Source organism: Oncorhynchus nerka, linkage group LG23 (genome assembly GCF_034236695.1).
Source record: "Oncorhynchus nerka isolate Pitt River linkage group LG23, Oner_Uvic_2.0, whole genome shotgun sequence".
Taxonomy (NCBI): Eukaryota; Metazoa; Chordata; class Actinopteri; order Salmoniformes; family Salmonidae; genus Oncorhynchus; species Oncorhynchus nerka.
Window position 1 is genome coordinate 18,953,356 of NC_088418.1, and position 27,942 is coordinate 18,981,297.

At 41.3% G+C, this 27,942-nt stretch overlaps 1 pseudogene; it reads right to left on the reverse strand.

Moving 5' to 3' along the window:
• On the reverse strand, window positions 1-27,942 carry LOC115106403 (anthrax toxin receptor 1-like; annotated as a pseudogene).

Below are 27,942 nucleotides of genomic sequence, written 5' to 3' on the forward strand. Positions count from 1 at the left end.
TAAAAGCTTGGAAGTCACCCTTTATTAATACTGTTAAAAAAAAACATTGAACACATTCATGTCTTTCCATACTTGTTTCAGTACTCCCATTAATACATGAAAAACAATGGTTAACATGTAAAACAATGGTTAACATTTAGCATCTCTCAGAACACCACTCCACAAAGGTCCTAATGGTCATACTGAAGCATAGAGATTTTTTTTTAAACGACATAATAATGAGGTGTATATAATGTTGTTGCTTGCTCCTCTAACTATTGTATGTCATTGCTTGAGTGGGGTGATGTACTAATAAAAGCCATCAAACCAGTCAATGAAATGGAGGGCTTTCATCATTGTCAAAAAGCAGAACTTTTATATTACACTTGGGTGCCTTTTTAGTTTTATTTGTGCTATTGTACCAATAAAAACAAAGTAAATGTATGCACCTCTTAATCATCATCATCATCACCCTCCCGCTTTCAGCAGTGCTACAAGATATCAAAGGAATATAGTAACACAATGGTATTATAGTACATAATCGAATGAAGTACATTATACAAAGAGAGTAGAAAAATCGAAGTAGAAGAATCCTGAAAGGTACCGAGTGTAAAACGTTTCTAATAGTGTTCCTCAACCTTTGTCTGTACCAAGGACTGGCATGGTGTAGTTCTTCCTCCTTTGGGGACTTGGATTGAATCGCTGTTGGTTCGTAGAAAAATCCCTCCGATTTCACCATGTTTTTAATAGCCTTTAGATAAAGTACAGTTGCACTAAGGAAGCAATATTCCATGACCTAGTGCCGGACTATAGACCAATGGGGTTGAGAAACGCTGTCGTATGAAGTTGCGTGAATAGTTTGTTTACATGCACAGTGTGTCAGTGGACACCTTTGTCATATTCAAGTACCCTCCTCTAGGTCTGGGGGTTAATAAATTAGAGACGTGGTGAACTGCCCTGCAGTTGCAATGTGATTGTGGTCAAAAACAAAAAGGTAAACGATAAAACGTATCAAATTAGTGTAGTTTTGGGAATGTAAAAACATGATGAGAGAACAATGACCTGACTTTGGTTGTTTGATTTGAGAGGTTCATGAGTCAAAAGGGATAAAAAAACAAATGAACGAAAGAAAACTAAAATAATGCCATATCTGAACTGCATTCAATGTGCACAATTACCAATATTAACTTAGGTGAACCTGGGTTCACTCTCAGATATTGACCGACAAAGTGTTTAAAAATGCCAGATTTTGTCGATACACATCTCCTACGCTATGATTTTCCATTTACTAATCAAAAAAATATACACATTTTACGCGTTCAGTCCATATCAAAAGTATCTCAGTGTCAACTTATGCTTATATGCTTATGGCTTCTGGCAACACTACCAAATGGGAGTAATGAAAATCGGTTTCTCAATGGGAATATGGACTAACTCACATGGGCTAAAACCAGTGGTGTAAAGTCCTTATGTAAAAATACTTTAAAGTACTACTTAAGTAGTTTTTTTAGGGGTATCTGTACTTTACTTAAACTGTTTATATTTTTGACAACTTTTACTTTTACTCCACTACATTCCTTATGAAAATAATGTACTTTTTACTCCATACATTTTCCCTGTCACCCAAAAGTACTAGTTACATTTCGAATGCTTAGCCGGACAGAAAAATTGGGCCAATTCACACTTATCAAGAGACCATCCCTGGTCATCTCTACTGTCTCTGATCTGGAGGACTGACTAAACTCAATTGCTTCTTTTGTAAATTATGTTTGAGTGTTGGAGTGTGCCCCTGGCTAGCCGTAAAATAATAAAACAAGAAAATCATCAAAAGTAAAACATTTACTTTTGATACTTAAGTATATTTAAAACCAAATACTTTTAGACTTTTACTCAAGTAGTATTTTACTGGGTGACTTTCACTTTTACTTGAGTCATTTTCTATTAAGGTATCTTTACTTTTACTCAAGTATGACTTCGGTACTTTTTCCACCACTGGCTAAAACTGAGTTTAACTAATTTGGACATCAGAGAAAAAAACATAATCAAGCCCTGTTGTGTGACCCCCTAAACAATTTGCCCTTATGAAATCTTTCAATGTACAAAAGAGAGATCTAAAAAGCTATATGTAAATATTCACAAAAGAGAGATGCAAAAAGCTAATCTAGATTGGTTTGACAGCAGGTTCGTCATACTAGAAAAAATCCAATCCTTGTGGTTGAAAGTAAATCGACTCAGTGATAACTAAAGCCACACAAAGGCCCAGTCTACTCTACTGTCACCTTGACACTTACCATCATCGGATACTCAGTAGTTGAGAAACAAATTTCATCCATTGTAGTATTTTGACTGAATCTTTTGCTGTCCAGCAACAAACCATTACATCTCCTGCTAAATTCACCCCAACTCAAATAAATATTATGTTTATTTTTGGTTGAGGGAGCATCTTTGGCAGCGGGGACTATTGCTTTATTGGAGTGGGGTCCCTAAATCGCTTTCATGGTCTGTTGTTGGGGCACGGTGGGGGCGCGAGGGGAGGGGGCAGGGGGCCCTGGGGGTGCGGGAGGGGTGGCCCCGGGGGTAGCTGGGTGACGGGCGGTGCCCGCGGGCGAGCTGGTCTGTGCTGGCGGCGGTGTAGTGGGGCGGATCAGGGGACGGTAGTCTGGAGCAGATGGACTATGGGCCCGAGGAGGGGCCTTGGCTGCTGCCGCTGCCTCATCTTTCACCCGGGTGAAGTTGATGCATCGACCCTGGGGGGAAAGAGACCGTAACATCCGATTACATGGTGATCAATGTCCTAAAAGTCACGAGGTATACAGAACCCCATTAAGCTACAGTAAAGACATAACTCAGATTACATTGCACCCCCCTCCCCTCCCCCACATGGTCCAGCCCACCTCCCACGTACAGTACACAGGTGTCTTACCCATCAGCCCCTGCTGTGACCTCTCTACCCTCTCCTCCCAGCCTAATGTCCTGTTCCAATGTCCTGTTACCAATGAAACTGTTCCAATGTTCTGTTACCAATGAAACTGTGGCCGCTTTCCAATAACCCCAAGTTGTTTATAGCACCATATGGAGAATGAGAGAGAGAAATGTAGAGACAGAGGGGGGTGGGGGGGTTGCTGTGATTTGAGTCAATGCAAAGCAATACGTTCCTTTTGCAGCATAAACTTTTGCTCCCTATTCTCGTCCACCACAGCTACTTCCCTACATAGTGAGAACCCCTAACTTCGACCACAGTGGTGTCTTACAGAGCACTCTCGCGGTATATGGTCTAACTCAGATTTATGCCCTTAACAGACAGACATCCCAGTGGCCCCTTTTCCATTCCCCACGCAGCTAGGCAGACATGGACTTACTAGGTCATACTGGAGAGCCATTTAACATATGCAAACACACACACACACACACAAACACACACACACACACACACACACACACACACACACACCCTGAGTGGCTGCAATGAAAACAACAGAGGACACATTCCATTCATCTTGATATGTAAATGATATATGAGGGTAGAACAAATACAGAAATCCTCTGGTAAACAAACTCGGTCTCTGACATTCAATCAAGTCAATAACAGGATGAGAACATGAGAAGGGTCATGGATTCTAATCAAATATTCTTTCATTCTCAGTGCATACGTTGTCTGCAGACCCTTTGAGAGAGGCTCATTTTAGCAACCTTTCTGCGAGTTCATAACATTGAACCACTGTGGTCAAATCAAATCAAGCTTTATTTATACAGCCCATTTCAGACATGGAACACAAGCATTTCGCTAAACCCGCAAAAACATCTGCTAAAGATGTGTATGTGACCAATAAAATTTGATTTGATTTGAATGTACTTCACAGGAAAAAATAAAATGAAAACAATAAATAAAAACTGAAATATTTACTACACAACAAACATAAGAGGATAAAAACAAAATAATTACATTAAAACTGAACGAATAAAAGGCACCCTAAGGAAAAGCAAAAAAAATGTGTTTTAAGATCTCTTTTAAATATGTCCACAGTTTCGGCCCCCCTCAGGTTCTCTGGCAGGCTATTCCTGAGGCTGGGGGCATAAGAACTAATGGATGCCTCTCCGTGCATCTTGGTCCTAGGCTTTAGGATAATTAATTGGCCAGTGCCAGAGGACCTGAGGGACCTACTGGGTACATAACTTAAAAACATCTGACATGTATTGGGGTGCACAAGCGTGGATTGATTGAAAGACCAATAGAAGAATCTGGTGCGAGACTTTGAAACAGAACTTACAGTACAAAGGCAAAACAAAGATGCCCCTTCAAACCTCCCTCTTCTAACGTCTACCATTAAAACCCAGAGCTCATAAAACAGACTAGCCTGTGTTACGTCAGAATGGTTGTCATGTGCCCCCCCACTGGTTGAGACGACTCTCGCGGTCATCTCTGCTCGCTATTACATCATGTCGTTCGCATTGCGAACACTCTGTCAGACGTTAAATCAAAGCCTCTAATGTAACCTCAGGAGGCGATCTGCTCGAACACATGATGTTCTATGTAGGAGCTCGCTGAGAAGTTGAGAGTATTTGGAGACATAGCTGTGGTCCTATGTAGCGGTGTGGAGCCAGCGAATTAAGACTAGGGCTGCACAAAGAGAGAGGGATATGACTAAACCAGACTATGCACAGATAATCATACCCTGTAGGGCTGTGCTCACAGTACACAAGCACACACACACTGCACTATACCACACTCAACCGAAACTAAGCAAACAAGGAGTGTGTCTGGGTGTCCTAAACCAGCACAGAGAATCCCACAGTAAAGCTGGGGAGGAAGTTAGAGAGAGGGAGGAAGGGAGGAAGAGAGGGAGGGAGGGGGAAGAGAGGGAGGGGGAGAGAGAGAGGGAGAGAGAGAGGGAGAGAGAGGGAGGGAGGGGGGGGTAGAGAAGGGGAGATCACACTCTACTTGAACAGAGCTATGCTCAATCATGAGGCATCAAAGCCAAAGAAACTGCACAATATTAAGAAATAGTATAGATGGAAGGAAAGTAGTATAGAAATATACCAAAAAATAGTTAGGCAGCAACAAATTCAATCCCTTCTAGACAATTTCCTGGACAAAATGTTTCACTGTAATAGTGAAGGAGTAAACTTGTCAGTAGAAAACCTAACCACTCTCAGCTTCCCTATCAAAATCCAAAAATGTCAAGCAGTCAACCTAAGAAAATGAACAACAATGACAAATGGTTTGATGAAGAATGCCTAAGAAATAAATTGAGAAACCTATCCAACCAAAAACATAGGGACCCAGAAAACCTGAGCCTACGCCTTCACTATTGTGAATCACTAAAACAATACAGAAATACACTACGGAAAAACAGCACGTCAGAAATCTAACTACTTCTGGGAAAATTGGAAAACTCTAAACAAACAACAACATGAAGGATTATCCATCCAAAATGGAGATTTATGGATAAACCACTTCTCCAATGTTTTTGGCTCTATAACAACGAACAAACATATGCATGATCAAATACGAATCTTAGAATCATCTATTAAAGACAACCAGAACCCACTGGATTCTCCAATTACATTGAATGAACTACAGGACAAAATACAAACCCCCCAACCCAAAAAACCCTGTGGGGTCGATGGTATCCAAAATTAAATGATAAAATATACAGACCACAAATTCCAATTGGCTATACTTAAACTCTTTAACATCATCTTCAGCTATGGCATCTTTCCCAATATTTGGAACCAAGGACTGATCACAAAAGTGGAGACAAATTTGATCCCAATAACTACTGGGGGATATGCGTCAACAGCAACCTTGGGAAAATCCTCTGCATTATCAATAACAGTAGATTCGTACATTTCCTCAGCGAAAACAAAGTACTGAGCAAATGTCAAATTGGATTTTTACCAAATGACCGTACGACAGACCACGGATTCACCCTGCACACCCTAATTGACAAACAAACAAACCAAAACAAAGGCAAAGTCTTCTCATGCTTTGTTGATTTAAAAAAAGTGTTGGGGTAAAAATATACAACACTATAAAATACATGCACACAAACAACAAGTGTGCAGTGAAAATTAGCAAAACACACATACATTTCAGGGATGCAGCTTAAGCCCCACCCTCTTCAACATATATATCAACAAATTGGCGAGGGCACTAGAATCATCTGCAGCACCCGGCCTCACCTTACTATAATCTCAAGTCAAATGTCTATTGATGATCTGGTGCTTCTGTCGCCAACCAAGGAGTGCCTACAGCAGCCCCTAGATCTTCTCTTCTGCACAGATTCTGTTAGACCTAGATCTTCTGCACAGATTCTGTTAGACCTAGATCTTCTGCACAGATTCTGTTAGACCTAGATCTTCTGCACAGATTCTGTTAGACCTAGATTATCTGCACAGATTCTGTTAGACCTGGTTGGGAGGTCTGGGGTCCGCTCACCAACCAAGAATTTACAAAATGGGACAAACATCAAATGGAGACTCTGCATACAGAATTCTGCAAAAATATAATATGCGTACGGCGTAAAACAGCAAATAATGCACGCAGAGCAGAATTAGGCCGATACCCGCTAATGATCAAAATCCAGAAAATAACCGTTAAATTCTACAACCACCTAAAAGGAAGCGATTCCCAAACCTTCCATAACAAAGCCATCACCAACAAAGAAATTAATCTGGAGAGAAGCTGGTCCTGGGGCTCGATTCACAAACACAAACAGACCCCACAGAGCCCCAGGACCGCAACACAATTAGACCCAAGCAAATCACGAGAAAACAAAAAGATAATTAGTTGACACATTGGAAAGAATGTACAAAAAAACTGAGCAAACTAGAAAGCCGAAAACCTGACCACTGTGACTGACCCAAACTTAAGGAAAGCTTTGACTATGAACACTCAGTGAGCATAGCCTTACTATTGAGAAAGGCCGCCGAATGCAGACCTGGCTCTCAAGAGAAGACAGGCTATGGCACACTGCCCACAAAATGAGGTGGAAACTGAGATGCACTTCCTAACCTCCTGCCGAATGTATGACCATATTAGAGAGACACATATTTCCCTCAGATTACACAGACCTTACAAAGAATTCGAAAACAAGTCTATTTTCGATCAACTCCCATATCTATTAGGTGAAATACCACTGTTGTCATCACAGCAACAAGATCTGTGACCTGTTGTCACAAGAAAAGGGCAACCAGTGAAAAACAAACACCATTGTAAATACAACCTATATTTATGTTTATTTATTTTCCCTTGAACTATTTGCACATCATTACAACACTGCATTTATACATAATATGACATTTTAAATGCCTTTATTCTTTTGGAACCTTTGTGAGTGCAATGTTTATTTCACTTTTGTTCATTATCTACTTCACTTGCTTTGGCAATGTAAACATATGTTTCCCATGCCAACAAAGCCTCATGAGTTGAAATTGAAAGAAAGAGAGAGCAATAGATGCTGCCTTTCTGTTTTTCAGTAGTCATGGAGTTAGATCAATAGCTACGTGAGTTGTATTCATAGGATGCATAGACTAGGGGACATAGCAGGTCCATTGTAAACTGATGAAATCAAAGGAAACTGGGCTTGATAGATCAGCCTTTCTACTGTGGATACGAGGAGCATTCAGTCGTGTTTTATGGAATTGTACTGGAAAGGCTTTTCTCTCAATAGTGCCATTCAGGATACAGGCGTCGTCATAGCAATCTGCGTGGTGATAAAATGCAACATAGCAACAGACTGAAATATGTCTGTCGGGAAACCAGATCTGATCTTGGCCAAATGGATCCAATGGAACACACAAGGCCTGTACATGTTCTGTGAACACCAATATGGCCTGTGTGTGTGTGAGAGTGAAAGAGCTGTGTTACCAACAAGCATGGCCCCGTCTCCTCAGGTAACACTTTACACAGGAAAGAAAAGAGCTCCTCTGCCTTGTATGTGTGTTCATTCCTCCCTGAAGGAGAAAAATACATATTACACCAGTACAAGTAGGCCTGCCTCTGAATTTTTGTGCTTCTTCGTAACCGACCGCAAATTACCAGAGTAGGCGACGCCATTACACGGAGGGATGGAAACGATTCCACTGGAGTAAGCATTGCGTCACGTAACCCTTTGCAGGTGGCGATCGTTAAAAGCTTTCCTGGGTCAAACCCTTTGAACAAAGTATCGACATCTTTTTGTCCGAGAGAAATCTGAAGGACGCTAATCATCATTGTTCCTCTTTGCGGTTGATAGCTGACTTCCCGTGTTGTTGTTGAGAGCTTATCTGGCAGTACAGTCATGTCTTCTCAGTTCCTATTTTTGGCCGAGAGAATACTCTTTAAATGTGGAATTCCACTTAAAAAGGGCTATTGAAGATTTTCTGCAAATAACGCATGATTTTAACTAGGACCTGGAGAGGTGCCATCTCAACAGGCTAGCTGCCGCTCTCAAAGGAAAGAGATCTATGGGAGATCTATGGGATACAGTCCCTCAGATAGTCCAGCCCTCCAAAGTGCATATCTAGAGCAAAACCAACTTCAATCCAAACTCCAATCTCCATTTTGATACAAAGGGTCAGCATTGCAAAGTTAAAACATGTGAAAGTAGAGATTTTAAAACATTAAGAGGAACTTCCTGGAGTGTGTCCACAGTCCTGGTTTATTTCCCTTTTATGGCTGATTTGAAGCAGGTGTTGGGTTCTGCCTGGTCATGAATCTTGGCACTGGTGAGGTGTTGGCCACTGCGGGGGCGTTTTTTGGGGATTGGACTGTCTGATGAGGGATTGGACTAAGGCTGGGCTCCCAGGGTTTTTTAAGGCTTTAGTACTCACATGTTCTCCTGGCTGAGGCCTCATGAGAGAGACCTGGTCGTAACCGCGGCGAAACAGGGCCCAAATGGCGTCCAGTTTACCCTGCCGACAAGAGACAGAGAAACGACTACAGTGAATACTGTCAAAAATAAATTCTAGCTAGCAAACTGGTAAGTGTGCATGTCCAATATGTTCTTTCATACTACACAGTACCCTATTATAATAGTAGTGGTAGTGAGGAAGAGAGTGTACATACTAGTCTTAGAAAGAAACAAAGAAAGGAAAGAGAACATAAGTGTGTTTCTACCTGTATGGGAGTGTACCACTTCCTATCCGCGGCTGGCTTCCTGTTGTGGGCCTTCTTGGGCTTGGGCTCGTAAGGCTCAAACTCCTGCTCGGGCATTTTCACCACAGCGTTCTTGGGCATCTCCAGTTTAGCCCCCTCCTCCGTTGAACCCTTCCCTCCCCAGCGCACCTGTAGGAGTGGAACACAGCTTATATGACCTACAGTACCCGCAGAAGGGGTTTTACATACTACACACGGGCAGTGACGTAGTCTATAATAAAGTTCCAACTTTGGTGTGTTTGTAAGGAAATATGGAGGATAAAGACTCTTGACAATTTTTTGACAAACAATCAATGTCAAAAGTGGATTAGATCCAACTCGCCTCCATTCGTTTGATTCCTCCGACTCCTCTTCCTCCATAGTAGGATGCATCCACGGTGGGCCACTTCTTCTTGGGCATGCCATCTTCATCGTCTGATTCCTGGCGGAGAGAAAAGATAGGAGCACGTGTTACGATATTATGCATCTTTCCCCTATTCTTGGCCACGATAGGAAGCGTCTACAAAGAGCGATTTATCTCACTTGCCTTGTATGAAAGCTTATTTCATTCACCAACAAAATAGCTTCACAGAAAATAAAACAAGAATTCCGCCAAAAAGGAAATAGAATTGAAAGACTCCCAGTGAGAGTAAAATAGAGAATTAGTAAGCGCTTTAGGCCATTCATGCATCAGAGATCAATAGAATATAATGCCTCTGCTTCACGAACAGCTGTGTCACATCCATGGAAAATGTGACAAAGACTTATTATTTGTAATCAACTTCTGTGGCGAAATGCCCTGAAAAGGCCTCATGACTGCATCACTTAACATTTTGTCACTTACTCTTCGATTTTTCATCTGAATACTGTTGCTTTTTGAGCATAGACCCCACTTATTGAGCATAGACCCCACTTATTGAGCATAGACCCCACTGAGCTTGATGATGCGTTCCCTGGCTCACTAATAGGCCTGTGCTATGATTGAGACCCTGTGTGTGACTGAGTGTGTGTGTGTATAGTCTATAATGCATGCGTATACTTTCAGAGATTTAAGGGCTGACTTACTGGCTCTGGAGGGGGTGGCGGAGGAGGCTCCTTGATCACCTTGACAGGAAGTTCAGGGGAGAAAGTCACATTAATCTCAATTGTTGGACACCACAGCTATGTTTCCAGTGATTTTTCTTTTCGACATTTAGAACGTTTGCATAGAAAATAGATTAGACAATCGCCTGCTAGGGTGCGTATCCATTTAACAATCTTGTTTTGATAAAACAGCTGGATGTAATGACATGACACCAGAAAAACTACAGTGTCTAATAAAAATGTAGTGGCTGAAGTGTTTCATTATCCATTGAGGTAAATTGCGCATGAATCAATTGGCTACAGCCTGTATCCCCTCCCACCTATCTGTTTCAGGTCTCAGGTAGCCCGAGAAAGCCAGCATGGATAGAATGCAATAACTGTCTAATATTTGCCATATTCTAATCATTCCCATGTGCCTGAATGTATCGCCGTGGCGAAAGTTGCACTCCTGTAGATGTGACATAACTGGATGGTGAAACTTGTATCAAGACAACCAGAAAAACAAGGAAAAACAATTCAGCTGTTCTTGAACGCCAGGAAAAGTATCCTGCAAAGAAACATGATTTTTTTTAATAGAAAAATAGTTTTAGCCGGCAGTTTAGATGTGGCAATCATCATTTATTGTCCAAATAAAGAATGTTCAACAAAAGGAAAACCACAGATGTATCATTTATTATCTGAATGAACTGCAAAACTTAAATAAATTTGTTACAAACGTTTAAAGTCATGTTTTCTGGTAAGTAAAAGCCCTTACAAACAATAACAACATAATTGTCATTAGATTGAACCAGGTTACTTTGTTTACGGTAATTACATAAGTCATTCCAATGAAAATTACTCTGCTATAGGGTCTACTCTATACAGTATACAGATGTAGGACCTTGATTTGAGCCAGTTTGCTACAGCAGGAAAATAATCCTGCAGTAACAGGAAATTTGAGTTATTATGTGGATTATAATGAATGGACATTTTCGTAGGGGTTGATACATTTGATATAAAAATCATGTCTGAAATTTCGAAGTAGAAATAACAAACTTCAGAAGACTTTTCAAATCACAAATACGCCACATGTTTTAAATGTCATACATTGCAGGAAAGTTCTCCTGCAACCGGGTGATCAAATTAAAATCCTACACCTGTAAAATAACACATGGCCCATAATCGGCATCATATTGAACCAACTGTTAATGGAGGGTTTCACTAACCACAGTGCAGCAGAGGGGCCAGAACCACCACATGAACAGCACGGCCATTAACAGGAACAGAACCAGGAGGGTGATGAGAAGGATGGTGCCATCAAACTGCCAGGGAAGATAAAAGACAGAGTTAAGACAGGGTTACGACTAACATTAGGAGGAGGAAGCAGAAATAAAAAACAGAACACGATTCAGATAGAAGAAACAAACCAAAGATTCAATGCAAAATCATGGAAATTGGATAATTGTTTCCCAACATTAGACAATTTCTAGTGAGTTTTGAGTAGTAGTTGTAATGTGATTGGTAGAGCATACTTACACACTCTGTGGTGGTGATGTGTACAGAGCTAGTGATGAACGACAGGCCTTCATTCATGCTCACTTGTAGATAAACAACCCTGAAACAAAAAAACAGACAAATTAGGCTAGTTAAGACCTGCTTGCCCAAGACCACTGAATGGCAAAAGGGCACAGTTGTCCAGTGCCAAGGTGCCACACAAAGAGAGCTTTGCGCCCAACAAACAAAACTATTAATGCGCAGACATGTTATTACATGTCTGAGACTAAGTAGGGCACTGGTATCAAAGTTGGTTTAACCCTTTTTCAGCCAAGAGAGGTTTTTACCTTGCCCGATCAAAAACAGTTGATGCCCACATTTCTTCATATCTCCAAAAACTACTGCAAGTACCTTTCTCTTCTGGGTGCAAAACAATTATTCACATGTGACCTCAGGGAGCCTGGAAAACTTCTAAAACTTTGGCGATAAAAAGCCTAATTTGGAATTCCCTGCATTTTCTAGGGTTGCAAAGCACACAGACTGATCAACAGGATATGCGAACTAGGGACTGATAAGCATTATTTGGTTTGGCTGTCTGGAGTCCGTGGGTTAAATTCAGTGCCAGCAAACGGCTGTGTAGACTCCACTCTTATCCCTGATAGAAGTAACGATCAAGGGAAAAATATGGTCAGTTGGACTTGGGCCATGTTCACATTTTGTGGAGATGTGAGTATGCGTGTGCATGTGTGTGAGGGGAGAATGATCAATTTGACCATGGGGTGCTAACTGCTAGATGACTCTACAGACTAAAAGAAGATGAAAGACGATGAGAGAAAAATGGTGAAAAACAATGGGAGAGAGGGTAGGAGGAGGGAAGGAGGAGGAGAGAAACTGGATGTTCAGGAATAAAATACCAGACAGAGAGGAAGACAGGAAGTGCCAGTCTTGGCTGTGTGGTGTCAGACATCTGTTAAACAAGCAGATGAAAGGGCAGGGTCTGCACAAGGCAGACGTTCTGCTGCTTTGATCAGAGCTGTTAGAGAGAGAGAGAGAGAGAGAGAGAGAGAGAGAGAGAGAGAGAGAGAGAGAGAGAGAGAGAGAGAGAGAGAGAGAGAGAGAGGTGGCAGGGTGAGGGTAGAGGAGAAAGCTGGAGGTAGAGGGGAGAAGCAGGCAGGGGAAGGGGGTGAGGGCTGGAGGGGTAGAGGAGAGAGTAAGGCAGGCAGGGGAATGGGGTGTGGGCTGGAGGGAGACGAGAGAGGAATAGAGGAGTGGAGAGTAACAGGGTTTTGAGTCTGGGGGAGCACAAAGAGTGGGTGGGAGAGAAAGTTTGTGGGCTGGAAAGTACGTCATGTACTTTTATTTAATGTCTCCCTTAAACTGTCTCGACCAAGGTCAAAAGAGCCCTCAGAGTCTTAAGTCTTTTACCATTGCTGTCTAATTCCTCAATTTATGATCTGATCCAATAAGTTCTTAAAAATGGGGTTCTGAATTGGTTTGTTGATGTTGGAGATTCTGAGGCCTACATTAGAAACGAGGCAGCCTGATGATGGATGTATCTGTTATTGGATTATGGAGCACACAGGAGGCTGCTGAGGGGAGGAGGGCTCATAGTAATGGCTGGAATGGAGTAAATGGAATGGTATCAAACACATGGAAACCACATTCGATACCATTCCATTAATTCCGTTCCAGCCATGAGCCCGCCTCCCCAATTAAGGTGCCACCAGCCACCTGTGATGGGGCAACCATAACACTGTCCTCATTATGAAAACACAGGGCTCTAACCAATGAGGCTCTACCTGAATGAACTCATTGGCCTATAGAGAGAAGAGAATAGAGGAGGAGTGGAATTTGGCCCTGACAGAGTCCATTAAGACACCCTAATGAATAGCAGGCTTCTTCTGGTAGTGTGTTTATGTGGGAGGGCTTGGGGGGTGATCGGCTAGAAATGCGAGGGAACACACACTCATCCTACTGTGCTTAAAAACAGTGATAGCTCTGACCATCTTAAAACAGATAAAAAAATTGTATTTTTTTAAAAAAGGTACTCACTGCCCAACTTCATCTATAACCGGAGCCGTACACAGCAGGAACGTGTCTTCGATTTCCACAGGCTTCTTATCTATGGAGAGAGCCAAACACTCGGTTTACTTAAATACGTTTCGTTTCTTCAATCGACTGTAGTTCTTCATGCATGTTACAGCTGGAAACACACATTGGTATGAAACACCTGGTTCAGCCTACAGTAGATGAAGTGTAAATGGAAGCAGGTACTCACTAATGGTGAGGGTGTCGTTGAGTCTAAAGCTGCACAACACCTGCTCTATGTTCCTGGCGTGAAGGAAACCGTTTCCTCTCACCACTACCTGGAAGCTCTCTGGAAATAAGACACACCCTGAGTTTAGAAAAATACTACATAAATGTAATATGATCATAGGCTATCAGACTTTGCACAATTATGTTGGGTAGCATACAAGAGTAGCTAGACTGACTTGTCAAGATCGGTTAAATAAAATACAGAAAACATCATGCTCGGGGTACACAGGTCTTATGGGACTTTTTAGTCATTTATCAAATTGACTTCCATTTGGCAGGCCAGCATAAATTAAACATGGACATTCCATTTAGAGACCCTTTCATTACAAGATTCCCAATACACTACCCTCCATTAACCCCAATGGGGATGGATTCCTGTCTGTTGGGGTCATTCGAGTGATCAGGGTCCCATTCATTAGGTACCAAATGGCCAAAAAAAAAAAAAAAAATCCAATAAGAAACACATTTTAGTTTTAGTAGATGCTCTTATCCAGAGCAACTAGGGTTAAGTGCCTTGCTCAAGGGCACATTTTTCACCTAGTCGGCTCAGGGATTCAAACCAGTGACCTTCGGTTATTGGCCCAACGCTCTTAACCGCGAGGCTACCTGACGTTTTCCATTTCAAAATGTTTTTCTATGTTTTGCTACAGTGTGCCATAATGACTACGAGCCAGCTGAGCCCCAGTCAGAGGGAAGGGCACCAGCCTGGCCCCTTAATGAAATGAACACAGCACTTAGGCAATGACAGGGAACTAGCGCTGCTCTGCTTTGATCCTTTAGGGACCCCACCTCCTGCACAAACACTGGAGGGCTCTGCAGCTAGGATCTCAATACAGGACTTCTTGATGATCTGGAGAAGGAGAAAATGATTGAGTTGACAAGGTTAAATACGCTAAAGGTGACTCATATCTTGTGAAGATTCTGTATCGAAATAAGAGACAGGTTCCTCAAATTTGAGACACTCAATAGCTATAGGCTACATTTACAACAGTCTATTTGGACCTTTCAACTTTATTTGATCTTTCTCTGAAGGTACTGTATGTTTCGTGAAACAGGTCTAAGTCTCTCCTTCCTGGCCAGTGTGTATTTACCGAGTCGATCACTCCTCGCAGGGCTACGAATCCGCCCATCACAGGAAACACATGCTCGATGGTGTCTGCTATGGTGGCCAGCTACATGGGGATGGAGAGAACAGGTTTAATTTACACAGACCAGTGCTCAGGAACCAGAGACACACACATCATGACCCATTCACCTTCGGTGAAGAGTTCAATGAACACTTGATTTGAGACGAAATAACCATATAATTATATTGTATGGTGATTGTACCTTCATCTCTCTCTACATGCATGACCAGGTTAGCGGGGAAATAACAGTACAATGATAGGGACACTACGTACAATCCTGATGAACAATGGACATTGGACAGAGGCCTAAACAACCTTGATGAAGGGAAAAGTACAGTATGTTATATCCAGACATTTAGTGAAAGTCAATCTGGGTGGTAGAACGATGCATACAAAATCCAGTTAAAACACTGCATGACTCTGAAGCTTGCTTCCTTAGCTAATATGGTAATCATTTGCATGCAAGTCAAAACGCCCAATTTCATTACTGCTCAGCCTGGCGTATAAGTAGCCCTGTAAACCTCACAAGGGTTCAAGATGTGTAGGTAGATGCAATTATGGGATACATAGTCTACAAATGGGTTACTAAATGTAAATAGCACATATTGTAATCATTGTTGTGAAATAATATTGAGTGCGTAGTATTACTAGATGTAATTACAGTATATCATTTTCTGTTAACAACAGGCTCCTAAATGTGTTTTGACAGGGAGTAGGACATGCATGTTTTACTGCAAACTAAACCCTTGCCTGTGTCTCGTTAAAGTCCTTTACGCCAACACAGTACACCATAGCTCCTAGAGACCGGCTTCTCTCTGCCTGTTTGTTGGGGGGGGGGGGGGGGGGGGAAACCAAGAATCAGCACCAGAGAACATTGTTTTAACATCGTCTTTCCTTTACATCAACAGGAAGGTGAATGTTATATCAATCCAATTGGCCTACCTCCTGTTGTGCAGTGACGAGTTGGTGTTCGTTCAGCTCCCCATCCGTCAAGGCGATGATGACACTTGCTGTCCCTGTAACGGAGAGGTCAATCAATTGTATGACCTCAACATTGCCAAGTATAGAGTGCTCTTTGCTGTCTAACCCTAGTGACAGATGTCATTGGAAGCTCACCAAAGTTTTCGTGGTGTATCTGCTCATTTGCCTGAAAGGAGAAGACAATGTTAGTCTTCTCATTATGTTAAATAAAAAATAAAAAATGTTAAACAGGTGTATAACATGATAAAGTAAGACCATGTCAGGAGCAGATAAATACCCTTTCCAAGCCCAGGTGCATAAAGGTGTCTCCACCAGGTATCTCTTTTCTCAGCACATTCAATCCTTTTCTTATCTCCACCCTGACAAAGAACACAAATCACACATTGTAATTTTTTGGGGTCTTGGTCTGATGTCTAAATGTCATTACTGAGTAAAATAGTCATCGCCACTTCTATTCCCCATACAAGAAAAACAGATGCATCCCAAAATGCACCCTATAAACTGAATAAGGTGGCATTTGGGATGCATTTAACCTAATATTTTCAGTGTACCTGTTTTCTGTCAGTTTCATGAGAGTGGTTCCTCTGGATGAGAAGACAATGAAGGACATTCTCAACATTGGGCTGTAAAACAACACAGCACACAAACAACGGTTAGATACTATGGTGGTCCTGAACCGTTCAACAATTCCCTTTTGTCAAGCCTCAAAGAGGCCATACTATGTTCGAACTCAACACATAAACAAACAAACTAAAAATCGGACCACACAATGGACACACTCTCCAAATAATTTATTTCATGTATATATTGTGACATGCAAGGACGTGTCCCTAGGATGAAAAACAATCTCACATGGAAACATGTCCAGGCATTCAAGCATAAATCACTGAATTCTCTGTGGTTAGTTCTTTCCTATTGTTTGTTTATGGGCCATGTTCACAAGGACTCTGGACCCAATTTGGTGGATTCATATGTTGTTTTTGAGACTATTGTGATGGGGGAAAAACAATACCACCCAATCGGAGGAAGCTTACTAGCTATTGACGTTAAGGGAATAGCTAGCTGACATTGCTGTGCACTCTGGTCATGTATGTCTTTGTCCTCCAGCTTGAAGCTCTCGAGCTGCCATTATGTTCATGACACATGCCATTACCGCGGTTGGTTGGTAAGTGAATGAGCACATGGACAGTCTGTGCTCCATTGGGGAAATCATTTTTTTTTTGCTGGGGGAGGGGGTTATGTGTTGTCGAGTGCTGTTTCTCTTAAAGCTCGTTGGATGGATCCTGCAACTACAGGCCAAGCAGCAATGAAGATACTTTTCCTATGAATAAATAAATGCTTTTACAGAATTCCCATGCTGATGGCGATGAAGGGCTATTTTCCAGCATGCGTGTTGTTTATTTCTCTGGCTGACGCCGCAGAGTCTGGCTTTCACCCACCCTCACATGAGAGATCGCTATCACCTCCAGCTCGTGGCCTCAGCTAATCGGACAGTCCCGATTCAACTCACCTCTGTGCAGGAACTAGCCATGCTGCCTCTTCAGGCCCTGATGGACAACAAAATATCTTTGTGATGTTCACTTACCTGATAAACTTTTCAGCTAGATGCTCCACAAAGGAGTAGATTTCTATCCAGTGGTGTTTGACACTGCCAGATCTTATAAAGAAAGAAAACAGAGGAATAGTTATATCCCACAACCTAACCTTGTTTAAACCCACATGTGACACATTTCCTAAATGTTTATCCAACATCTCCTAGTACAGGAACTGTTTGTACTATTGTGACATATAAAGTCAACACAAATTCCTAACAGAAAGGTTATCAGTAAGCTGATTGGCCAAACAATATGTCGTGGAAAACACAAGCCATTTGAACATTAGCAGAAGAATCTCTATTGACACAAACTAACCCCATTTATTAGGGAAAATGAGGAAAGTGAGTTAGGACACATCTGAGGACCAAGTCTGTAAGTTAGCAACCTAGTAGCAGTAATAGTCCCTATGAAATAGTCCCTATGAAAGCTGAATGCTCTCCACAGAGAAGAGCTTCATTTCCTCTTAGTTCGGGAGGGAAGGGACCTGGCTGGGGGTTGTGGCGGTGACTCGTTACTGAAGAATACTACACATGGGAAATTATCTAATTTATTGAACTGAACCAAAGCGCTGTTAGCGGATGGATGAAGCAGTAGCCTGAAATGCGACAATGCTGCTAACGAAGCCTCACATGGATGTCTGGTGTAATAGTTACAATCTGGGCACCAGACATAACATGAACTTGTTTTCCCAGTTTAGTCTCCGCACTGGTTTTCTTGGTGTATATTTGTGTCGTTAATGTGTAGGATAAACAGGCATGACATACTGTGCAGCTAGGGTTGAGTATATTCTTTAGAAGCCTTACAAACATTGCATTCAACAGAGTCAAAGCACCTTGTGAGGACAATACTTGTCAAAGTAAATAAACCTCAACCAAACAGAACTTGTGGAGCGTCACACTTGGATGTTCAACAAATGTGCTGAATAAACAGTGTTCATCTGAAGCGGCTTGAACACACACAGTCGGACTGCTCTGACCCGAGGGAAGAGCCAATCTGTCAGGCATGCAGTTCCTTTCATTACTACGGGGGAAATACTACACCTCAAAATGGCTTCTTTCATGTACAGTACAGCCATATAGGGATAGTGTTTCAGTGATTTTCTAAGAGGAGTGAAGCTAAGGACTCCCCGCCTTGGAGATTTAAAAAAATTTTTGCATCACAATGGATATTATTTGTGTTGGACAAGAATGTTTTCTGAGGTACCAGGCAGTCATGGGATTGGAGTCTAGCTTTCAGTTTTCTCACCTGTATAAACAGCATTAGGAAAGGAAGTGGGCTATTGTCTTGTGAGATCCTTGAAGAAAAATGTTGTGGTACTTTTTCTTTGATACAATATTAATAGACTGAGTCAAACCATCACAGTTCAAACGTTTTGGAAGTTGTTATTGCAAGCTTCAACAGCTTTGTTGAATGACTGAGCTCTTGATGACAGGAGTTTGAGATGATATCATATCGAAAAGAGTGCACGTTTCCTTTGTCTAGTGTTATATAATTGATAAATCCTCTGACTATACGTACATGGTAAACGACACATGTCGGGCCATATGAAACTCATTTTGAAACTGATGGAACCCCATAGCCAAGAGAGAGAGTGAGCGGGGTAACATTCGGATGACTGGGATAATTAAAACCACGCGTTGGCTCTTTAATGTCTCTGCTGCTGGGGGAAGCAGAAAAGATCCACCATGGATCTCCAACCACAAGTCCATTTTTTTGTCTTTCAGCCCACACAGCCCAAATAGATCAGGATTGGTGAGGGCTGTGCTCTAACCAACCCACTGAAATCTGTCCTGGGGAATAACAGACCAACGAGCACAACAGACAAATGACATAAGACGGATGACAGGCTATGGCCTCAAGGCCATAAACAACAGCTATTTAGTTTACTACAGCGTTTGATCGGACGGCTGTAGCTGTATTGTTTCCAAATACCTTTGGACACTCAGGACTGTGCTAGATGTCTGAGAGGGAGAGAATTTCTTACTTTAAACAAGAAAGCCCAGAGTCATTTATATATATATATTTTTTTAAATCAAGCCTTTCTTTCAGCTGACTGTGTGAAAACTCACCACTACAATGAGCAAAATGAAGTGAGTGAGGGAGAGAAAGAGACAGACAGAGAGAGTGTTCATTCGGTCTAGGCCAGGGATGTCAGAAAACATGTGGGGGAAAAGGCTCTGTCAGACCCAGGTGTTCAGTAAACGGCTCTGCTCTCACGCTTCTAAGTGTTGAGAGGAAAATACAACACCATGAAGCTGTAGGGTCCCTTTCCAGTTGGGCCTGCTACATGTTAAGAACCACCCCAGTCTGCGAAGCAGTGATCTTACTCCAATTTAACTGACTATGCACATGGATTTGTACAGAGAGGCCATTAACCTACTTTTAGCTTGAGGCCTACTTGCTGTGTCTAGGCTTCCAACTGCAATCTTTCTTTACTCTCACTCCCTTTTGGATTTTTTTTTCTTTTTTCCCTCTCTTTCTTCTTCTCACCCTCTTTCTCTGGGTGCAATATTATTTTCTCTAAATAGACTCACGTAGAAATGTGAGTTATCCATCTGCCCTTCTCGTTGAAAGCAAGTCTAAGATGCGGTAGATCTGTTCTATGTGCATTAATTCTATGGCTCCCGTTCTTAAGTTTTTGCGTCTTTTGCGTCTTTGTACAATACAAAAATACAATACTTTGGCTTATGGAAAATATATTTCACAGCGGTTTAGATGGTACAATGATTCTCTACACCAGGGATCATCATCTTGATTCAACCGCGGGCCAATTATTTTCTTGAGCGGATGGTCAGGGGTTCGGAACATAATTACAAATAATTTGTAAACGGCAAATTGACCAAACGGACACAAGATTGAACTAAAACAGAATCATTTCAAACCTTGCTGACATTTGTATACGATCACTTACTGTATATCTGTCTATTACGCGTGGGAATACTTTGGAACAGATTTCCAAAATGAAAATCATTTGGAGCTGATTTGCTGCATGTTTACAGTCTTTTATGTTCAACAATAAAATAATAATTTAAAAAAACCTGGGGGCCAAATAAAATCACCCGCTGGCAAATTTTGGCGCGCGGGCCGCCAGTTGGGTAACCCTGCTCTATACTTTCCTTGCTTGTTTTGTCACATAAACTGAAATCTTTTAGAATTTTAGCAATCAGGAAATGGCGGCGCGATTTCTTCATAGTGCATCACCTTTAACAAGGCATTTATTCCTGCAAAACACACATGCCAAAGGCTTCTTCTGATGCGTTATGGAGGCCAGAGCAGCACCATGGTCCAGGAGAGAGAAAAACAACACATTCCACAGTGAGAAAGTCTTGACATGTTTACATTATTTATAGACTCCAGATGTAGTTCGGGTTGGCTTGGATTTAAAAAATGATCACAACTTAACGCCCAACTTCAATGTTGGCCTGTGGAAAAAAACCTTTAGCAATGATTAACATTCTTGTGAAGAATGACTAGACTTGAAAAGGAAGAACAAATGGCTGCTACATGCAGCTTCTATTGGGAAAACACAGGTGCCAAATATAATTGTTTCCTATTGTCCCATAGCTTGATCAGAAAACAATTATATCAAGGCCAAGCAGGTCAAGACACACAGTATGGCTGTAGGAATCTGCTAGGGCATCAGAGCTTCTAGCATTATTATCTTGTCTTCTAAACAGTGAATGTTCCGTTGGCCAGAGTTTTTACGTCCTACAAGAGGTAAATGCAGGTGGCAGTAGCTAGGTTTCCATCCGAATGGCGACAGATTTTCACGCAAATATTCCGCAAACTCTGCATTAAGAAAATATGCGAATTTCCCCACCAGTTTCCACCAAACAGACTTATTGCGGGTAAAACTCTGTGCGTGATGAAGAATTGCACACAAAATGTACCTTTTCACTTAAGTGTTCAAGGACCGAATAAAAATCAAATTTTCAATGTGTTTCCATAGCTTTTTCAACTCTACCTATAGTTATGTCCCAAATACTGTTGCGTTAAATAGCAAATGTGCCTAGTCTGGTCTTGACACATGTGCTCTAGACAACAGCAGATACAGTGCGGGTAGGCCCTGCGGGTAGGTTAGTCCACCTTGCACTTTCACCACCCTGTGAAGTTCATCAAAACGTATTTCATCTGTAGCCTAATAAACTGCATGCTTTCCCGAGTCGTATTGTGAGGACCACACAACAAATCATCGCGTGACTCGCAAAGTTTACTTCGATATTATGGTTATTATATCAATAAGGTGTTTCCATCGCCATGTCTCGTATAATTAATGTTACCGACACAAAAAGATGCCACCATGTCGAACGAACAAATGATCTTGTTGGCATTTATAAAATTGTATCCGAAACTTCCTGTTTCCATCACAACTGATGTGATTATTTTTTATACAGTATGACTTTACTCACATAAAAACTGTGGATGGAAATGTGGTTTTTATTTAATTTTTATTTAACTATGCAAGTCCGTTAAGAACAAATTCTTATTTACATTGACGGCCTACCAAAAGGCAAAAGGCCTCATGTGGGGATGGGAACCTGGGATAAAAAATAAAATACAAAAATATATAAATATAGGACAAAACACACATCACGTCAAGAGAGACCTAAGACAACAACATAGCAAGGCAGCAAGAAGGTAGCGACAACAATACATCACGCAAAGCAGCCACAACTGTCAGTAACAGTGTCCATTATTGAGTCTTTGAATGAAGAGATGGAGATAAAACTGCCCAGTTTGAGTGTTTGTTGCAGGCTGCAGCGAACTGGTTACAGATAAGGAAGTAAGGGCAAGGAAGTGATGTCAGCAGACCAAAAGTAAAACCAGGGTGTTTTCCCATAACATCTGATGAGCATTAGCTACAGTGGTAGGGAGTGAGTTTTGATGATTTTTATTATGCAGAACATTTGGCATCAGTACTGGTCTGCAGTGATAGAAACATGCCCTAAAACAATACATTTAGTTGTGTTCCTTATAAAACAGTGGGATAGGGCCTACCAGTCTGATTAAGCTCAAAGTCATACCCATAGAGATCTTATTAAATTACTAATTATATGGTCATACTTCAGTAGGCCTATAGTACACCACAACATAGGGATAACTTTAGCTTGGTTCTCTTTGATCCACTACCCATTTGGACCTTAACAGTAATGATTCATGATATCCACATGGTCCGTTTTCCTTTATTTGGTGACCACTTGGCTGAGGGAGATTTTTCCATAAACTAGTCGTGAAATTTACAGGATTTATATTCAAAGAAACTCGAGACCAAAGTGTTGACTCCAGCCACTCCAGTGTTCGGCGCATGTGACAAATAAAATTAGATTTGATTTGTATCCTAGTTGTAGGCCTATGCAGTGTGACAAGAGCCAGACCCGGAGGAAAAACTCCTGGTCCTATGGGATACAACTAAGGCCCAGAGTTGTTCCTGTTCAGGTCTGGTCAGGAACCCAATGACCAAGCTAAAGTACAAAGGGCTATGCCCTTAATCTAATCTCAACCAGAATATGGTCTGTGCTAGTGTTGTCACGATACCAGTATTGCAATACTATGACACCAGATTCTTCTTGGCAAAAAAGAAAACATCAACTTCATTGTCCATTAAAACATACTTTTGCAAAATAGGGTGTGCTATAGCTTGCAAAAAAGACCAAATGTGACTCTGGGTGACAACACCAACATCAGGACTTGTCTGCTTCATGTTTTGTTTCCTTTGCTTCCTTACTTCCTAGTATTGCGATACTGGTGTTGTAAAAACACTTGCCTGTGCATCTCGTAAACAGCTCAGGCCTGAGGGATGAGGGGATGTCACTAACGAGCATCCGGTTGTTTGAAGTCAGGAACTTCGCTTAGTAGCACCAACATCCTCATCATCAGGGCCACACAAGTTTGCACACATAGAATATAGATATATTACATAAGGTCAGAGAACTGGCAATGTGGTGCCAGGACAACAACCTATCTCTCAACGTGAGCAAGACAAAGGAGCTGATCGTGGACTACAGAAAATGGTGGGCCGAACAGGCTAGAGGTCGACCGATTATTCGGAATGGCCGATTAATTAGGGCCGATTTCAAGTTTTCATAACAATCGGAAATCTGTATTTTTGGACACCGATTTGGCCGATTTTACCTTTATTTATCCTTTATTTAACTAGGCGAGAACACATTCTTATTTTCAATGACGGCCTAGGAACGGTGGGTTAACTGCCTTGTTCAGGGGCAGAATGACAGATTTTTACCTTGTCAGCTCGGGGATTCAATCTTGCAACCTTACAGTTAACTAGTCCAACGCTCTAACCACCTGATTACATTGCACTCCACGAGGAGCCTGTCTGTTACACGAATGCAGTAAGAAGCCAAGGTAAGGTTTCTAGCTAGCATTAAACTTATCGTATAAAAAAACAATTAATCAATCATAATCACTAGTTAACTACACATGATTGATGATATTACTAGTTTATCTAGAGTGTCCTGCGTTTCATATAATCGATGCGGTGCGTATTCGCGAAAAAGGACTGTCTTGCTCCAATGTGAACCTAACCATAAAAATCAATGCCTTTCTTAAAATCAATACACAGAAGTATATATTTTTAAACCTGCATATTTTGCTCAAAGAAATCCAGGTTAGCAGGCAATATTAACCAGGTGAAATTGTGTCAGTTCTCTTGCGTTCATTGCATGCAGTCAGTGTATATGCAACAGTTTGGGCCGCCTAATTTGCCAGAATTTTACGTAATTGTCACGTTCTGACCTTAGTTCCTTTGTTATGTCTTTGTTTTAGTTTGGTCAGGGCGAGAGTTAGGGTGGGTAGTCTATGTTATTTTTTCTATGTTGTGTTTCTGTGTTTGACCTGGTATGGTTCTCAATCAGAGGCAGGTGTCTTTCGTTGTCTCTGCTTGAGAATCATACTTAGGTAGCCTTTTCCCACCTGTGTTTTGTGGGTGATTATTTTATGTCTAGTGTTTTCTGCACCTTTCAGGACTGTTTCGGTTTTCGTTTATTTCACGTTGTTATTTTGTATTTTCAGTGTTCAGTCAATAAACATCATGAACACATACCACGCTGCACATTGGTCCGACATTTCTTACTCCTCGTCAGAGGAGGATGAAGAATTCCGGTACAGTAATTATGACATAACATTGAAGGTTGTGCAATGTAACAGGAATATTTAGACTTATGGATGCCACCCGTTAGATAAAATACGGAACGGTTCCGTATTTCACTGAAAGAATAAACGTCTTGTTTTCGAGATGATAGTTTCCGGATTCGACCATATTAATGACCTAAGGTTCATATTTCTGTGTGTTATTATGTTATAATTAAGTCTATGATTTGATAGAGCAGTCTGACTGAGCGATGGTAGGCACCAGCAGGCTCGTAAGCATTCATTCAAACAGCACTTTCGTGCGTTTTGCCAACAGCTCGTCGCTGTGCTTCAAGAATTGAGCTGTTTATGACTTCAAGCCTATCAACTCCCGAGATTAGGCTGGTGTAACCGATGTGAAATGGCTAGCTAGTTAGCGGGGTGCGCGCTAATAGCGTTTCAAACGTCACTCGCTCTGAGACTTGGAGTGGTTGTTCCCCTTGCTTTGCAAGGGCTGCGGCTTTTGTGGAACGATGGGTAAAGCTTCTTCGAGGGTGGCTGTTGTCAATGTGTTGCTGGTTCGAGCACAGGTATGGGCGAGGAGAGAGACGGAAGCTATACTGTTACACTGGCAATACTAAAGTGCCTATAAAAACATCCAATAGTCAAAGGTATATGAAATACAAATCGTATAGAGAGGAATTGTCCTATAATTCCTATAATAACTACAACCTAAAACGTCTTACCTGTGAATATTGAAGACTGTTAAAAGGAACCACCAGCTTTCATATGTTCTCATGTTCTGAGCAAGGAACTTAAACGTTAGCTTTTTTTACATGGAACATATTGCACTTTTACTTTCTTCTCCAACACTTTGTTTTTGCATTATTTAAACCAAAATGAACATGTTTCATTTTATTTGAGGCTAAATTGATTTTATTGATGTATTATATTAAGTTAAAATAAGTGTTCATTCAGTATTGTTGTAATTTTCATTATTACAAATTAAAAATAAAAAAATCGGCCGATTAACCGTTATCGGCTTTTTTGGTCCTCCAATAATCGGTATCGGCGTTGAAAAATCATAATCGGTCGACCTCTAGAACAGGCCCCCATTAACATCGACTGGGCAGTAGTGGAGCGGGTCGAGAGTTTCAAGTTCACCAACAACCTATCATGGTCCAAACACACCAAGACAGTCGTGAAGAGGGCACAACAAAACCTTTTCCTCCTCAGGAGACTGAGAAGATTTGGCATGGGTCCCCAGATCCTCAAAAAGATCTACAGCTGCACCATCGAGAGCATCCTGACTGGTTGCATCACTGCCTGGTATGGCAACTGCTCAGCATCTAACCGTAAGGCGCTACAGAGGGTAGTGCGTACGGCCCAGTACATCACTGGGGCCAAGCTTCCTGCCATCCAGGACCTATATAATAGGCTGTGTCAGAGGAAAGCCCATAAAAGTGTCAGAGACTCCTGTCACCCAAGTCATAGACTGTTTCACTTCTACCGCACAGCAAGCGGTACTGGAGTGCCAAGTCTAGGACCAAAAGGCTCATTAACAGATTCTACCCCCAAGCCATAAGACTGCTGAACAAATAACCACCCCTACCTACATGTACAAATTACTTCAACTAACCTGTACCAGTACCGGTACCCCCTGTATATACGGTACCCACTGTATATAGCCTCGTTATTTTATTGTGTTACTTAAAAATATAAAAACACTTTAGTTTATCTGGTAAATATTTTATTAACTCTTCCTGAACTGCACTGTTGGTTAAGGGCTTGTAAAGTAAGCATTTCACGGTAAGGTCTACACTTGTTGTATTCGGCGCATGTGATTTGATTTGACGTTCTGACTCCAAATTGACACAATGCATTATATACAATTCATTTCTATTGGGCACAAAATATTCTGAAACACAACCAAAACAGAAAATGCACCCAACAAATGTGTAGAGTCACACGCTTGATGTAGTCATTGCGTGCTATGGAACCAAATACTTAACTTTTTACTACTTTAATACACATATAACTGAATTTGTCCCAATACTATTGTTTACCTAAAATGGGGGGACTATGTACAAAAAGTGCTGTAATTTTACCCGATATGGATGAAAATACCCTTAATTGAAAGCTGATAGTCTGCACTTTAACCCCATAGTCATTGTATCATTTAAAATCCAAAGTGATGGAGTAGAGAGCCCAAACAACAAAAAACGTGTCACTGTCCTAAACATTTTGGAGCTCACTGTACACTATTGTCTGTTTAGTAATGACTTAATACCGTGTAACGAGCGAGGCTTGGCATCTCAATATAACGGCTCCCTGGGTTTATTATGCAGTATAATAATAAATATGCCATTTAGACAGTTACTTACTTGTCAAGCACAAAATACAAGTCAAAAGCCCCCTGACATGTACTTTCCTCCCCTTCTTCTTCTACTTCTTGCTCTGGTTCAGCATTTACAGATGCTAAAGTAAACATTAAAAATCCAAGGAAAAGTAGGGCAAGAGACACTTTTCTCCAAAACCTCGCCATCTTTCCCCCGCCAAAAACGCAAAATACTCCAAAAACTCAATGGAACTAAGTCAATGCTGTCTCACATCCACAAAGTCTTGAAATGACTTATCTAGGCAGAGATGCATAACCGACAAAAAAAGACGGTCAAGGCTGCGCCATAGAAAACCGATGCTCTCAGTTTCCAAACAATACAGACCGTGTTGGTGAAGGCGAATATACCATACCAAAACTTGCAGCACTTTATTATCCTTTGAAAACGTAGAAAATAATTTGTTCAGAGATTTTACTCTCCGATATCATCCTGTCATATTCGCAAGATAAAACAATCGTGGAGTATTTGAGTAACACATCTAAAATGTTTCAACGTGTTAGAATATATGTGGATAATTCACAAAAAGACACGTTTCCTGTGAAAAGTGTCAACATAATTTAGGTTAAAAAAGCTAAATGGAGACGTGCAATGTTAAGAACTGGGAGCTCGGGAACAAACATGGCAGAAATGAACCAGGTTTCATATTTCTGCCTAGAGAAAAAAAACGAAAAAAGGTCGAGATTTCATCTTGCACCTCCCTCTCAAGAAGCTAACTTTGGAGAAACATATGCCTGCCTATAAAACAAGGAAGAAATGATGAGCTGCAGCATCCACTGACATCTTAA